The sequence below is a fragment of the Passer domesticus genome, chromosome 2 (genome assembly GCF_036417665.1).
Source record: "Passer domesticus isolate bPasDom1 chromosome 2, bPasDom1.hap1, whole genome shotgun sequence".
NCBI classification, from domain to species: domain Eukaryota; kingdom Metazoa; phylum Chordata; class Aves; order Passeriformes; family Passeridae; genus Passer; species Passer domesticus.
In genome coordinates, this window is record NC_087475.1 from 75,721,359 (window position 1) to 75,734,609 (window position 13,251).

Consider the following 13,251-nt stretch of genomic DNA (forward strand, 5'->3'; position numbering starts at 1 on the left):
AAATACAAATTGCCTGTTAAACTAGAACACAAGGAATTGTTTAGAAAGCAAAATATATTAGCATTATTTTTTCACTGTGAAAACATAAGGTTTACAAACTTATTTCATGACCCTGAACTGTTTTAAGCTCATGAATACTTCTTGTAAAAACAGCAGGACTGCCAACTCGCTGAGCTGCTACAGGTGCAAGTGGTTACTAGGGCAGAGTCACAGTAACAGGTATGCTAAATTTCCCATCGGGAAAGCCTTAAGGTTATACTTGGTCAAAAGCCAATTTTCCAGAGAGACCAACTTCCACTACTCTTTGTAGCTGTCTTCATTTTAGCCAAGGGCTTTTGCTTCCCACAGGCTCCCTCACTCTGGCCCCTCTACAAGATGGGGAGCTCAGGGATAAAATGCTTTGATCTTCATTCACACTTCTGGAAAGGAAAATAACTTCATGTAGGGTAAGGTGATGTATCTGAAGGGGAGAAACCATTCAGAGCAATTGGGGATACTTTGTTCTTTCTCCTGCTCTAGCTCTGCAGTCAGGTTCAAATCATGGATTCTTTCCTCCAGTGCCCACAACTGGACCTACAGTCCCACAGCACTCTATGGCAGTTCTAGAGAAAATCATGGCATACAGAAAATGGTTTAATGGCAGAGAAATCTCATGCCTGGCTTATTTGGTTGGTGCAACATTCCCAGAAACATGTTGATTTTTGCAAGCAAAAACAAAAGGAGCACAACCTTCACACATCCTTTACTAACTTAAAATCTTATTTTCTTGAGGTATTTACAGTGACTTCACTTGAGGTGTCAAACTTGCATCAGAACCAACAATTAGGCTTAGGGTAAGTCTAACATACACACGTGCATGCCTGCATCTGTACTTATACATACATATATATAAATATGTATGCACATGTTGCTGTAATTTGTATGGAAATTTTTTTTCTAGAGGAAAATAGGTAAAAATAAATAGGTAACATAGGTAAACAAAAACAAAACACACATATCTAAATCGAAATAAAATATCTGAAAACAAACCAAAAAAAGAAACAAAATTAAATCTCACATTTCTCTGCTCTAAAATTTACATACTAACTTTGTAAAATTCTTTAGTACATAGAAGTACTAAAATTATATTACTTTTACAAACAAAAGTGCACTACAAAGAACAATAATTCAGCTGATCTCCAATACATGGAGAGGGACTTCACCTGGAAGATCCACTGCGGAGCTGGTAAAAAATGTTACCCAGTTTGGCTGGGCTATCTGCTTTTTCACCTATTCTACATACAAATGATTAAGCAAATTCTCATTGAAACTGATCTAAGCAAAACGAACAGAAGAATGACTTACTTACTTCCCTCCACTATTTCCCCAGCTTTACAGGATTCACAATACAGATTAGGGGCTCAATTTTAGCTTTAAAGAAGCCAAAACATTTTGAAAGACTACTTTTAGCATGAGGATTAGAATCACGTTTGTTTTGCTTCCAATTAAAAGCAAGACTTGAGCTTCCTCATACAGCTGTGTAACCTGAACATAAACACTTCCAAGGTGGTCTGGTACACCAGCAACCTTTACCATTTTTAATAAAATAAAACAAATAATTTTGCAGTGTACCAAACTTGGAAGACTGCTTGGCTTCCAAGCACTTTTTTGTGGCTTCCTCGGTCATCTGTGGGACATGCAGACCACAGACCAGATGCTTCCTCAAATTAGCTGGTCAGTTGAAATGGATTGATGATTTCATGCTCTGATAATAACTACGTGTTCTTTATTCTGAACATCTATTATTCAATAACAATGAAAAACATCCTTTATAGTATGATTCTCATCTATCTGCGATTTAAAAGTCAAGAAAGATCAACTTTTTTTCCACGGTAGCATGGCTTTTGGAATATTTTGCAATCTCTTTTGATGTCTTTGGAGGTGTCTCTGAGTATCTTTGCTCCAAGGGCTAAAGACTCCTTGACTGAACTCAGTGCCAGTTGATATCTTCCTTCCACACTCTGCTTCCAATCAGCATCTCCTTACACATCTTTCTACTACTCCTGTACACAGAGCTGCAAGTCTGAAGGAGCAGAAAAATCATCTCAACATCCACACTACTGCCCCAAAAGATCATTTCTGTGTTGTGTGGTGAGTATCTGCCTTTGTCCAGTGCATGACTGTGTTGTGAATTTCAGCAATGTCCATGTGTCAGTAATGCCAAACTGGAGCAATGTGCTATTGTGACTTGAATCCTTGGAACTCTGACAACTCCCCATGGCTATCTCCTCATTTGAATGAGTACCTATGGATTGCAGTGCTTCTGAGATGAAATTTTATTCCTTAACATCTTACTATCTGTCTTGCTGTGAAACTGATCACAATTTCAAAAGATGTGAAGAGTTAATTTGCACTCTAAAGTATACAAAAATTATTTTTTTCCTAAATATTGTTGTCCATTATCACCAACTCAGAAAATAGGAAGTAAAATATAAGGTCTGTCAGCATATGTTAGAGAAAAAGCCAGAAAACATGATTTGTTTGACTGTTAGTTCTGAGTGGATGCCAAAACTTAAAAAATTGTATTTCCATTTTTAAGTCAAGTGTTCATTACCTTTAACTGAACATGACTGTACATTTTAAAAGCATTTATCTGTTCACCCATACTGCAATTTAAATGCAAATATTTTTACAGGTCAGATAGTCTGTTTTTTTGACTGTAAAGACAGGAACAATAGTTTCTTGAAGCTTTCCACATTCTTGAAGAATTCCTTAAAAAACAAGGAAAACATCACTTGTCTCTGTCCAGTACAGAAGTCCCACTTCTCCTCTGTTCCCTAAAGTAAAGTCACTAGAATACTGGATAGGTAAGCAGCACCCTAAACTGCATTTCTTTGTTCTAATTGTTGTATATACTATCAACTAATAAGGCACATCCCTGTTCATCAGTGCTCTTCAGTAGGGTCACATTGGAAAGACCTCTTCATTACTCATGCACTGCTTGTCAGCACACAGACTGGAGCAAGATTACTAATACATCTGTCTAATTTTACTGAGAATATTGATGTTAAATCAGTCTCATTCACTGTCTGCACAACCAGAAGCCTGTCCAATTGGGAAAAAAAAATCTTGTTCTTCTTATCAAACATCCTAGGTGCAAATGAGGAGAAGATGCATGTAGCCTATTGTGCTGTATTTTTAATCTGCAATAGTTATCCAATGCCTTTATTTAAGAGATTACCACACATAATGATGAAAACTAAAACTCCACAAAGGGATGTGTGCTGGTTTTGTATAGCAAAAAACTAAGGCAAAAAAAGGGGAAAAAAAAAATGCATATCCTAGTAGATTTTCTGATAGTACTCACAATACATGAATAACATAAATCATCTTCCCAACTCATATTTTAGATTGCATTAAAAAGTTTGGGTTTTTTTAATGGTTCTTATAAAATAAATTTCAGTTAAAAATTTATTAGGTCAATATTTAGAACAGAATCTGAACCCTTTGGTGATTCTAGTTGCTTTCTGCTGCTTCAAAATAAACCAACAAAAGGCCCCCAGTATTCAAGCAATTTTTTCACTTATCATGGGTATCTTCCTAATTAGGCAGTGTGGTAAAATACAGAGAGGGAAAAATATAGGAAAATAAAATCTAAATTATCTATGTACACTGATTTTTCATAAGGTTTATTTCTTGTTCTCTATTAAGTGGTGTAAAGAGGTGAGAGTAAAGCAAGCAAATTAATTTCTACTGTTTCTCAAGGGACACAGAGTTCTAATAACTCTGGTAGAGAACAGCTACCTGCAACATTACATTAGACTTCGACATCTCAGCTCTGTCCCTGCTTGCTGTGCTTCACTGTCTTTCTTCACTGGCATGACATAAAAAATTGTGCCCACTTATTAAATAATTTGCAATTTTTGATCATTCATACAGGCATTGTAATATCCTTTAAAATTGTTCTGCGCTTACTTATCATAAAAGTGCAATTTCCAAAATGAAGTCTTCAAACACTTTCTATGTTTAAAAATTTTAGTGCAGTGGTTTTGGGAAAAGAAGTCACAGATATTACAGACAATTTTACTGTCATTTTGATCTTTTAAATCAAATGCCAGCTCTTCAAAGGACTTTGACAAATTCAGTGTCCTCAAGAGCTAGTTGTTCCACTTGGGTTTTGATTGACTGAGCAGTCACAAGAATCTTAAGGGGACAGGGAGTACTGTAACAACTTCATAGCTGTATAAAGTGACTAATTTTTGACAGTTAATGGTTTATTTTGGGATACTACATGCAATGTACCAATGGCATACATGTTCTTTTATTATTTGCAAGACTACAGTACAGCAGTGAGTACCAAAATACAAATTATTGTCATCTGAGGCTTCTAAAATAAACATGAGTTTTCCAAAGATACACAAGGAAAACGGTCTGCATAACTTATTTTTTCAGTTTATTTGCAATTCTGCAAATGAAATCAACATCTTATGCGGATGGGGATTTTCTTTTTTCTTGACAGTAAAACAGTCAGGAACATATCTGAAAGTCAAAATATAATTCTGTAATTTCATTGTTCTACACTGAATTCAAAGTAGTTGTCAAAACTAAAATGTCAAATACTAAATCTAGAAGTTGGTATTTAAGTGTCTTGAATGTGAAGGAGATGAGAGAGACAGGGAGAGAACACGTTGTCAAACATACTCACAAAATATAAAAGGATTAATGAAATTTATCAATAGCAACAGATCTGTATGTTTGGCTAAACGATATTTTGGAGGAAACATTTTGTCTGGTTTAATCAAAGCTTGATGTAGCTTTCTGCATAAACTCTAGAAAAGCAACTACCAGTAGGTGAAGATCTGACTCCTTCCCATTAATTTCATAACTTAAAAAAAAGGAAAGATGCTGATGAATATGATGTGTCTCCAGCTCCCTTCCCACACCAGGATGTTGAGAATTTCAGGAGGATACACAAATTCAGAAAGAGATTAGGCAAATTCCTGAAGGACAGATAAACTCATTGTGTAAGTCACCATGGCAGGGATAAACACATTGCCTCCAGAAATCTACATCTTGGTAGAAGTGGCATGGTCACAGTGCAACTATTCTCATGTTCCAGTTCCCTGGAATTGCTTTTCTTACTTTCCTATTTGTCTCATGGCAGTAAATCCTTTCCATCTGCTTTTTACTCTCTTTTGTTATCTTGATTGAAAGAGACCACATTAACAACAACAACTCTGGGTGTGGAGAATACTTTTCAAAATAAAACCCAAACTACTGAAAACAAAAATTTGACAAAAGATTTAAGAACCAATGGCAATTCAGATAAATGTCAATAATCTCAATCAAATTAACATTCATAGGAAAAAAACCCAGTCTGGCAAAGAATCCAACATCAAAGGCCAACAGTGTCATGTCTCACTTTTTTGTTTTGTTGGGGCTTAAAAAAAAAAAAATTACCTACTGTATCTACCTCTGCAATGCAGGCAGAATGTTAGTATTCCAGGTCTGTGAATGTAGTTCTGGTGGCAAATAATTTGAATTATGTTTTAGGGGTTGCAAGGCACCAGACGCTCCTAGGAATTTTGTGTCACTGAAAAGTAATAAAATAGAGAGGAAATTGGGCTGACACAATCCCGGAACTACAGAAATGCAGCTGACAGACCTCAGCCCTTATCAGTCTTTGACAGGTGCATTTAGGTATTCCTGGGCTATTGCTCTAGGACCTATTAACCTGTACTGAGCCCAGATTTCAACCCTTACAGTCAAGATCATGCAGGGATACTTGGGGCATGAAATTTAATAGAAACCGGCAGAAAGTACATAGTTTCTCACATCCTCAATTTTTCTGCCAGCCTCAAAAATCTCCTCACAGAATAAAGTAAAAGTTTTGCTTTATCTCCTAAGCATAGAAAAGCAGACATTGCATGCCAGGATGGCTACTGAACTGCTGAATAACATATTTCCCTATCGGTTGTTTCCTTTGCAGGCTGCTTCTTTTTCGGGCTTCCGGACAACCACAGGATGTAACTGTGGACTTGGCAACATCTACATTAAAGGCAATTTTACTGCAAAAGGTAACAATAGATAGCACCGTGGATTTTATTTTTTGACCTCTTCTATTCCTGACCGCAAAAGGTCCAGTTTTCAGCTGCCAGCTGTGAAAATGTCTTTTCCTGCATCATGACTGTTATAAAAAAGCTCAGAAGATGAAAAATAACTTTTTGGTGTATCTATGCACCACAGGACTTTGAATTACACTCTAGAGTTGTACTGTGGTATTGACCATTGCCTTCAATGGGACCATTACAGTAATGGATGAGAAAGTAGCAAAGATGCAGCACTAACATTCAGAGACGAGACACCGAAGCTTTTTCTCTCCAAACTTTTGAATATATAGAGTTTGGCCAAGATAAGGTTTTGGCCAAGATCCAGTGCAGGGAAGTTTGTAAAAGAATTCAAAAGAGCTTCTGGTATTCAGCCAAAGCCTCTAGTTTCTATTAGTTCTGAGGCTGCCTTCCCTATTTTAATATTCAGTGCATATTTTTCGTTTCTTGCACGGTACCCCAGAGTACAACACAGCCCCTTTGGCGTCTAGGGAGAAAAGGACCTCACCTGAAAGCAACTGATAAAAACTACATAGAATCATAAAAAAAGAGCATTTTTTATGTTGGAGATCTTGTCTCCTCTTTTTTTGTCTTGGAAAAAAAAAAAAAAGAATGTGTCAAACATCCAAACAAAAAGAAAAAAACACCAGTACTCTTGAGGTCATTGGCTAAACCACTCTGCACTAGCAATTTAATGATGTCCCTAAATGTGCAGTAAATGTCTTTGTGTACTCTTACACCTTTTAGAAAGATTTGTTTTACACAGAAATATCATGTAAATAAATAAGTTCACTAGTTCTGTGGAGTAAGACTCCTACCCCTGCCTGGGAGGGGAAAACCCATAATACTATCTTGAGGTATCTAGCACCTCAGCAAGTCTGTAGAAATTGCCTTGGCATACATAGAGTGCAAAACAAAAGGTCTGGGGAGGTGAGGATATGCAGGTAGTATTTGCCATTCTGAGGGGGTCACATGTCCCAGTGTGTCAATTCTTTTCACTGGTTCCTGGAACAGACAGAACATTGTCACTGCACCATCCTGCCACGTGGTATTACCACTTCAGGCCTCTGATGCTAATAGACAACACCAAACCATGGCCTTCCTTCATGACAGGGCTCTGTGGGACTCGGTGTTACCAACCCAAGCTGACAATGAGAACAGGACCCCCTAGCTCTGCAAAACTAGAACTGTACACAAAGATCTGCAGTGGACACAGTGGAGTAACTCTGTCTTACCCTGCTTGCTGGGTTGTCTCACGTCTGCATGTTATTACCTACCAAGGGTAATAGGCCGTTAGCTGGGGAGAACAGAGCTATTAATGGATTCTCTTACAATATAATGCTTCGTTAACAGAGCTCTCAAAGAAATCAACAACTTCAAAACTCCCATAATCAATCCAATTTCATCTGATATATGCTCTGTCAAATTGCATTTCAAAAGGCTTTTATAATACCGAAACTCAGTTATCTAATAACAGCATTAGCAATGTTAATTTTCTAATCAGAACGCAAAATCATTAATTAACCATGCCTTCTTTAACTGAAAGAAGCTGCAGTTCCTAATCAGTAACCCTACGAATCCTTTGATGTTTATGCATAGAAAGGGTACGTTCTCCTCTGAAAATACCTGTGAGGCTTTCATGAGTGCTGGTGCTTGCATTGGACACAAAATTGCTTCCCTGGTTCTGCGTCTCTCCCATCCTTCATCTCGTGGCATTACCTACAGCCACAAGAGGCTGATGATGCTCAGAGCATGAGCAGCACTCCTGGGTGGTCCTTGCTTTCTAGAAACAACACCCAGCTCTCCAAAGACATCTCAGGTCAGTCCCAGCAGCCCAGAGATGCTGGTTTGCCATAAGGTCTAGCCCGTCCTTATACTAGCACAGTGGTTCACAAAAGAGCCTATAATTGTAACAGGATTGAGGACACGCCCCAGAGTAAGAATGGCGATTTTGCCTCAGGTAAAGGATCCACCTATCTCCATTAGTGTCCAGAAATCTGTAATTCCCCTGAATATTCTCCCAGCGCTCAACTATTTGCATTTACATCTCCTGATTACAGCTTCTGAGTGGTCTGGACTCATGGATCTCAGCCAGTGCACAGGTAATTTGAACTTGAATCTATCCAAACTGTTTGCATCTCCATTTTTCTTTAGGAAAAGGTCCCATAGGACTGCCACTTGTCATGCAAAACCACATCTGTTTGTTGTTTTATTATTTGTTTGTCTGTTTTGAATCTGCTGCTTAAAAACTTTGTTGAGAAAATACAGAAAAAATATATGAAATAAATAACTTTAATTTACACCATTATTACTTAAACTCCAAAAGTTCATTCCACTTTATGGAAACCATTGTTTCCATACTTCAATTGTTATTAAAAAGTCAGCACAGACATAAATTTTCCTTTAAAACAGCCCAAAAATAAAGAGAAGAATATTTTCAGATTTTTTCTTTTTTCGGGCAAAGATTATTTTGTGAGAAGCTTACACTACATATTTAATATATTAGTAAAACAAAAGTTAAAAACAGAATAACAAAACAATAGTTCAGCAACTGTTCTTGACATTTACAATCAGGGAATTAATTTTCCTGGGAAACACTGTGCTCCATGCTCCAGGAATATACCCTTTAAATTTGATGATAAACCACCTAGCAATTGTATATCCCACTAAAATTAAATTACAGCTTTGATGTTTCTAGGGAAAATAAAACATACTGCTAAGACTATAAACTTGTTCATGACAACACTGTAAGATAAAACAAGAAAGTATGCACAATTTTTAATTTATTTTCATAATAGATTGCCATGTAATAGCTTATTTGCTCTTCTAAAAAAATCCTATTTTTCAGACAGAGCATTCACAGAGAATGAAGACAACCATAAAACACACTCATCATGAAGTTTCTTACACCTATACTAAAATGTAATGTAAATGGCTCTCAGACTGTGCTCCATCTATCAAGAAGCTAGTGAAGTTAGTCCCTTCCAAGCCTGCTGGCAACAGGTTTCTTGGCCTCAAGCAACTGTATCACTTTGTTTTCTCCATTTGTAAAATATTTGTGCTTTGGCCTGAAGAACAATGAAATGTCCTGAATGCTTTGTTCAGCTAAGCATTTCGAAGTAAGTGTGCTTAACTTTACACATACACATATTTGCAAAGGCTTTTACATAACAGGTTTTCTTGAAAAAGCACAATTTTTTTTTTTCTGAGATGAGCCTTGAAGAACATCTGTAACTTTTGTTTTAAAGTGGAATTGCTAAAAGCATATTGGATGGATCATAAAATAATGGCTATTTTCACTTGTAGCTTGGCTATAAGTAACTTGTAACTGATAGGGTGTAATGTCTTTCTGAAGTATAAAAGTTCCCCCTTAAACTCTTAGATATGGGGTATATGACCACACCTGACATGACTATGTAATTGATTTCCTTCTCTTAAACTTTTTTGTATATTTTCAATCTTTAAATAGCAGATCACTGCTGATCTAAATAAAATGAAATTTCTATGTTTGGCACATACATGAATAAACTGTTGGAGACTGGACCTCGAGTCATTTTGCCATGAAATCTCCTATTTCCCTAGGAGATGCTATTGCACACACAGCATACATAGCTGACCATTGAATCTTTCTGAAATTTGCAGCTGTTCTGGAACTTGGAAAATAAGTTGGTTTTGGCTGATTTTACTAATTTTACAACCAAAAATAGAACCAGAAGTTAAAGTCACTTCACCAAACTACTGGCTCTGTAATTGGGTGAAACCATTTATGTGCTTCAGCAGAAAACCTACTGACCTTTTTTTCCAGACAAAATAAACTGCCTTTGACATTTGGTGATTCAATTGGGAGAAATATTCAGCCCTATTTTTCAGAAAAGTGAAAACAACATCTGCCATTAGCTTTCTGGCTGATGGAACAGTGTGTGTCGTCAGCACACCACTCTTGGAAATAAGACACCAAATGCCTGATCAATAGAAAATGAAAGAGTCATAGACTGGGTGGAATTGGAAGGAGCCTGAAAATCTGTGTCATTCCAACCCCTGCCATGGGCAGGGACACCTTTCACTAGAGTAGGTTGCTGAAAGCCTCATCAAATCTGGCCTTGAACACTGCCAGAAACGAGGCATCCACAGCTTCTCTGGGCAACCTGTGCCAGTGCCTCACCACCCTCACAGGAAAGAATTTCTTCTTAATATCTGATGTAAATCTTAGCATAGCTTCTAGGAGGACCTGTTCCATGGCTTTGTCAGCCACCAAGGTGAGACCCACTAGTCTCTAGCTCCCTGTGTCTTTGTTTTTTCCCCTTCTTTAAAATGGAGCTTTTGGTGTTTCCCCTTTTCCAGTCAGGGGGAACTTTACCTGCTTGTCATGACTTCTTAAGTATGCTTCTGAATATCATTTTATAAGCAGGTGTTTTCACAGTAGGCAATGGGGTATCTGGCATTTTTTGACTTTTAAAAATTACAAGTTTCCATTCAAAATCTATGAATTATGTTCCCAACTGAACTGCATCATTAGAGTAAAACAAGTTAGTTCCCCTGAAATTTCGTGCTCCCCGAGACTTTCCCAATACCCAAGTGTGGGGACCAGTAGAGGTCATGGAGCTTCCCAGACAAGTCCTGACCCAGACAGTCAAAGAACTACCTCATTTAGGAACAAGGTGACATATACCTGACCCTAAGCCTCCACACAAATAGTACATTGTATTAAATGTCATTTCTATCCTAAGAATCCCAAGACAGCTCCACAAGAAATAAGAATATTATGAACAAACAAAGAATTTATATTTTCTATCTTCCACTACATCTTTAATTTAAAATGGTAATTCAAGCCATGGACATATATACTGCAGAGTTGCCATTTATTCACCTTTAGGTTAAAAGCATTCCTAGTTATAATAATTACCTCTAATGATCTAAAATTATGTGCTCATCATTTTCTTGTAGTTGATTACTTCTCCAAAGCCAGCCTGATGGTTAGGCAATCGTGTGCTTTGCTATCTAGACTCAAGTTACAGCTGAGTATGTGATATACTGAATATATATCACGTCTCACATGCTACTTTTAATTTAGCCTGAAAAAACACTGTTGACGCTGGTGATTGTATGTTAACAAGAGAAAGACTGTGAAAAATTCATTACCTAAACATGGTTTTATGTCATTAAATCACCGACATATCATCTATCATGCCACCCAAACTGATAAGCAATTCCTTGAATATTTATCATTAAGTCAGTTGTATTTATATATTCAAGAACAAATGCAATGGATATGGTTAAGAATTATTTCATTTAATACATCCGAAGTTTCAGTGGTTGCTATTAAGTAACTAGAGAAATATTTGCCACAGAGCATACATAACATCATGGCTGATCCTGTAGCTTTTGCATTTAACAGCTCACATTGTATTTAAAGCTTTGTTTCAGAATTCTGAACATTTGTGATGAATGTACATTTGTCCTATTTCCAGCCCCTCTTCCTGGAATGACTTTGAGAGCTCAAGAAAAATAGCTGCAGCAAGACAAAATGGAGGAAAGAAAAATTCTACACACTCTACTCCAGCTTCTATTACCTATGCACAATCTTCCATTTATCTTTCTTGCACTGCAAAGCCAGCCCAGTCTACTTGTCTACCTCCTATTAATGAATTATGAATATACCTGATAATTAAAATTCAGTATTTACAATCCTGGCTGTGCAGTGGCACAATGTGTGATTCAAAGCTGTCGCTCTGTGTTAAAAGCAAGGTATGCAGATCTCCAGGTCTCTGGCAGCATTTCATTTTCTTGCTAGAAACACTTAGCAGACACGCTCTTATGACACGGCCACAGCGTATTAACCCTGAAGAGCAAGAAGAAAATCCACATAATTTCAAGGCATACAAAAGTTTCCCTCTGAAATCCCCAATTTTTGGAGTCACTTCTTAGTAGCTGCAACTGAGCTTTTAATGGCAGAACTCTCCCTGCAGTAAGCCTGAAGCTGATAATCAGCATTTGTAGGTTCTTACCCCTGTGGAAGAAATGCTGATGCCCGCTCCTGTGGGGATGCAGGTGGGCAGCTCCATGTCTGGAGCTCCTGGCAGGCAGACACAGAGGTGGGCACTGCTCCACACAGCTGGAGCTCAGGGCAGGTTTGTTCCATCACTCTCTCAGAGCTGCAGCCCCCCGACTTCTGCACACCTCTACCAGCTGAACCTGAGCCCCACCGGACAACCAGCCCCGCGTGTGTCCCGAGTGCGTACCCAGCCCTTCCCAAGGGGGACAGCGCTGCAGGGACACGGATCCCGCAGGGAGCGGTGCCACAGCCCTGCGGGCAGCACCGGCACATCTCCCCGGGCAGCGAGCTCCTCCGCAGGGCGCTAATGGCCCGCGAAACAGCATCCATCCATCCAACACCTGCCCCGGTGTGCCTCGCTCAAATGGAAAGCAATCTGCCCACATTCACCCACTTTGCAGCTTTCCTCTTTTCTTGCCTTTTTTTTTTTTAAGTTTTGTAAGATTTATGCAGGTGATTCTTGGTTATGAAATTGAGATAAAACAAAACAACCTCCAAAAACACCAAACAAAAAAAACAAACATGAAAGCTAAACTATCATCCCAAGCATATCTGAAAGATCACACCTGAATGCTCACACCTCTTGCTCACGCTTCATCACATCACTGACCCTCTTCTTACAAAGACATGCATGTTAGAAGGACATGTCCTGCCCCCTCTGCAGAAGAACTTTCCTTCAGGTCACAGTTGGTCTTTTTGACCAGAGAACACAGAAAACACAGATGGCAGGTACAACAAAAATATGAAATATATATATAAATATCAAAAAATCATCCCTGATAGTTAGCAGGTTCCTTTAATGAAGCTTGGTAGATGTGATGGCCCAAGAGGGTAGGAAGAAGGAATGGCACCACCACATCAGGCAGTTCAATGGGACTTGACTCCACTCATCTCCTGCTGCCTATTCTTGTTTTTCCTTGTTACTGCCTAGACCTGAGAGATCTGCTATGTGCAACACCACAGACAATGACCGAGGAGCAAGAGGGGCAGAACAAGCTGCTGAAAATCACTGTCATCCCATGAGCAGCGTGCGGAGGGGGACAGAGGTGACTTACTAAATGCTTCTACAATGCATGTGGACATTCATGAATATTAGAAAACAACGATTAAGAT

At 38.3% G+C, this 13,251-nt stretch overlaps 1 protein-coding gene and 1 long non-coding RNA gene across 9 annotated transcripts in view; one reads left to right on the plus strand and one right to left on the minus strand.

The window, feature by feature from the left end:
* The window catches only part of GRIA4 (glutamate ionotropic receptor AMPA type subunit 4), a 215,441-nt gene that overhangs the window by 186,496 nt on the left and 15,694 nt on the right, over positions 1 to 13,251 (minus strand). The gene's annotated exons all lie outside the window — the stretch shown is intronic.
* LOC135295523 (uncharacterized) lies at positions 5,861 to 9,460 on the plus strand. The gene is made up of 3 exons (XR_010357650.1): positions 5,861 to 6,056; positions 8,147 to 8,188; positions 8,935 to 9,460. It is a non-coding gene; the product is annotated as an uncharacterized LOC135295523 (long non-coding RNA).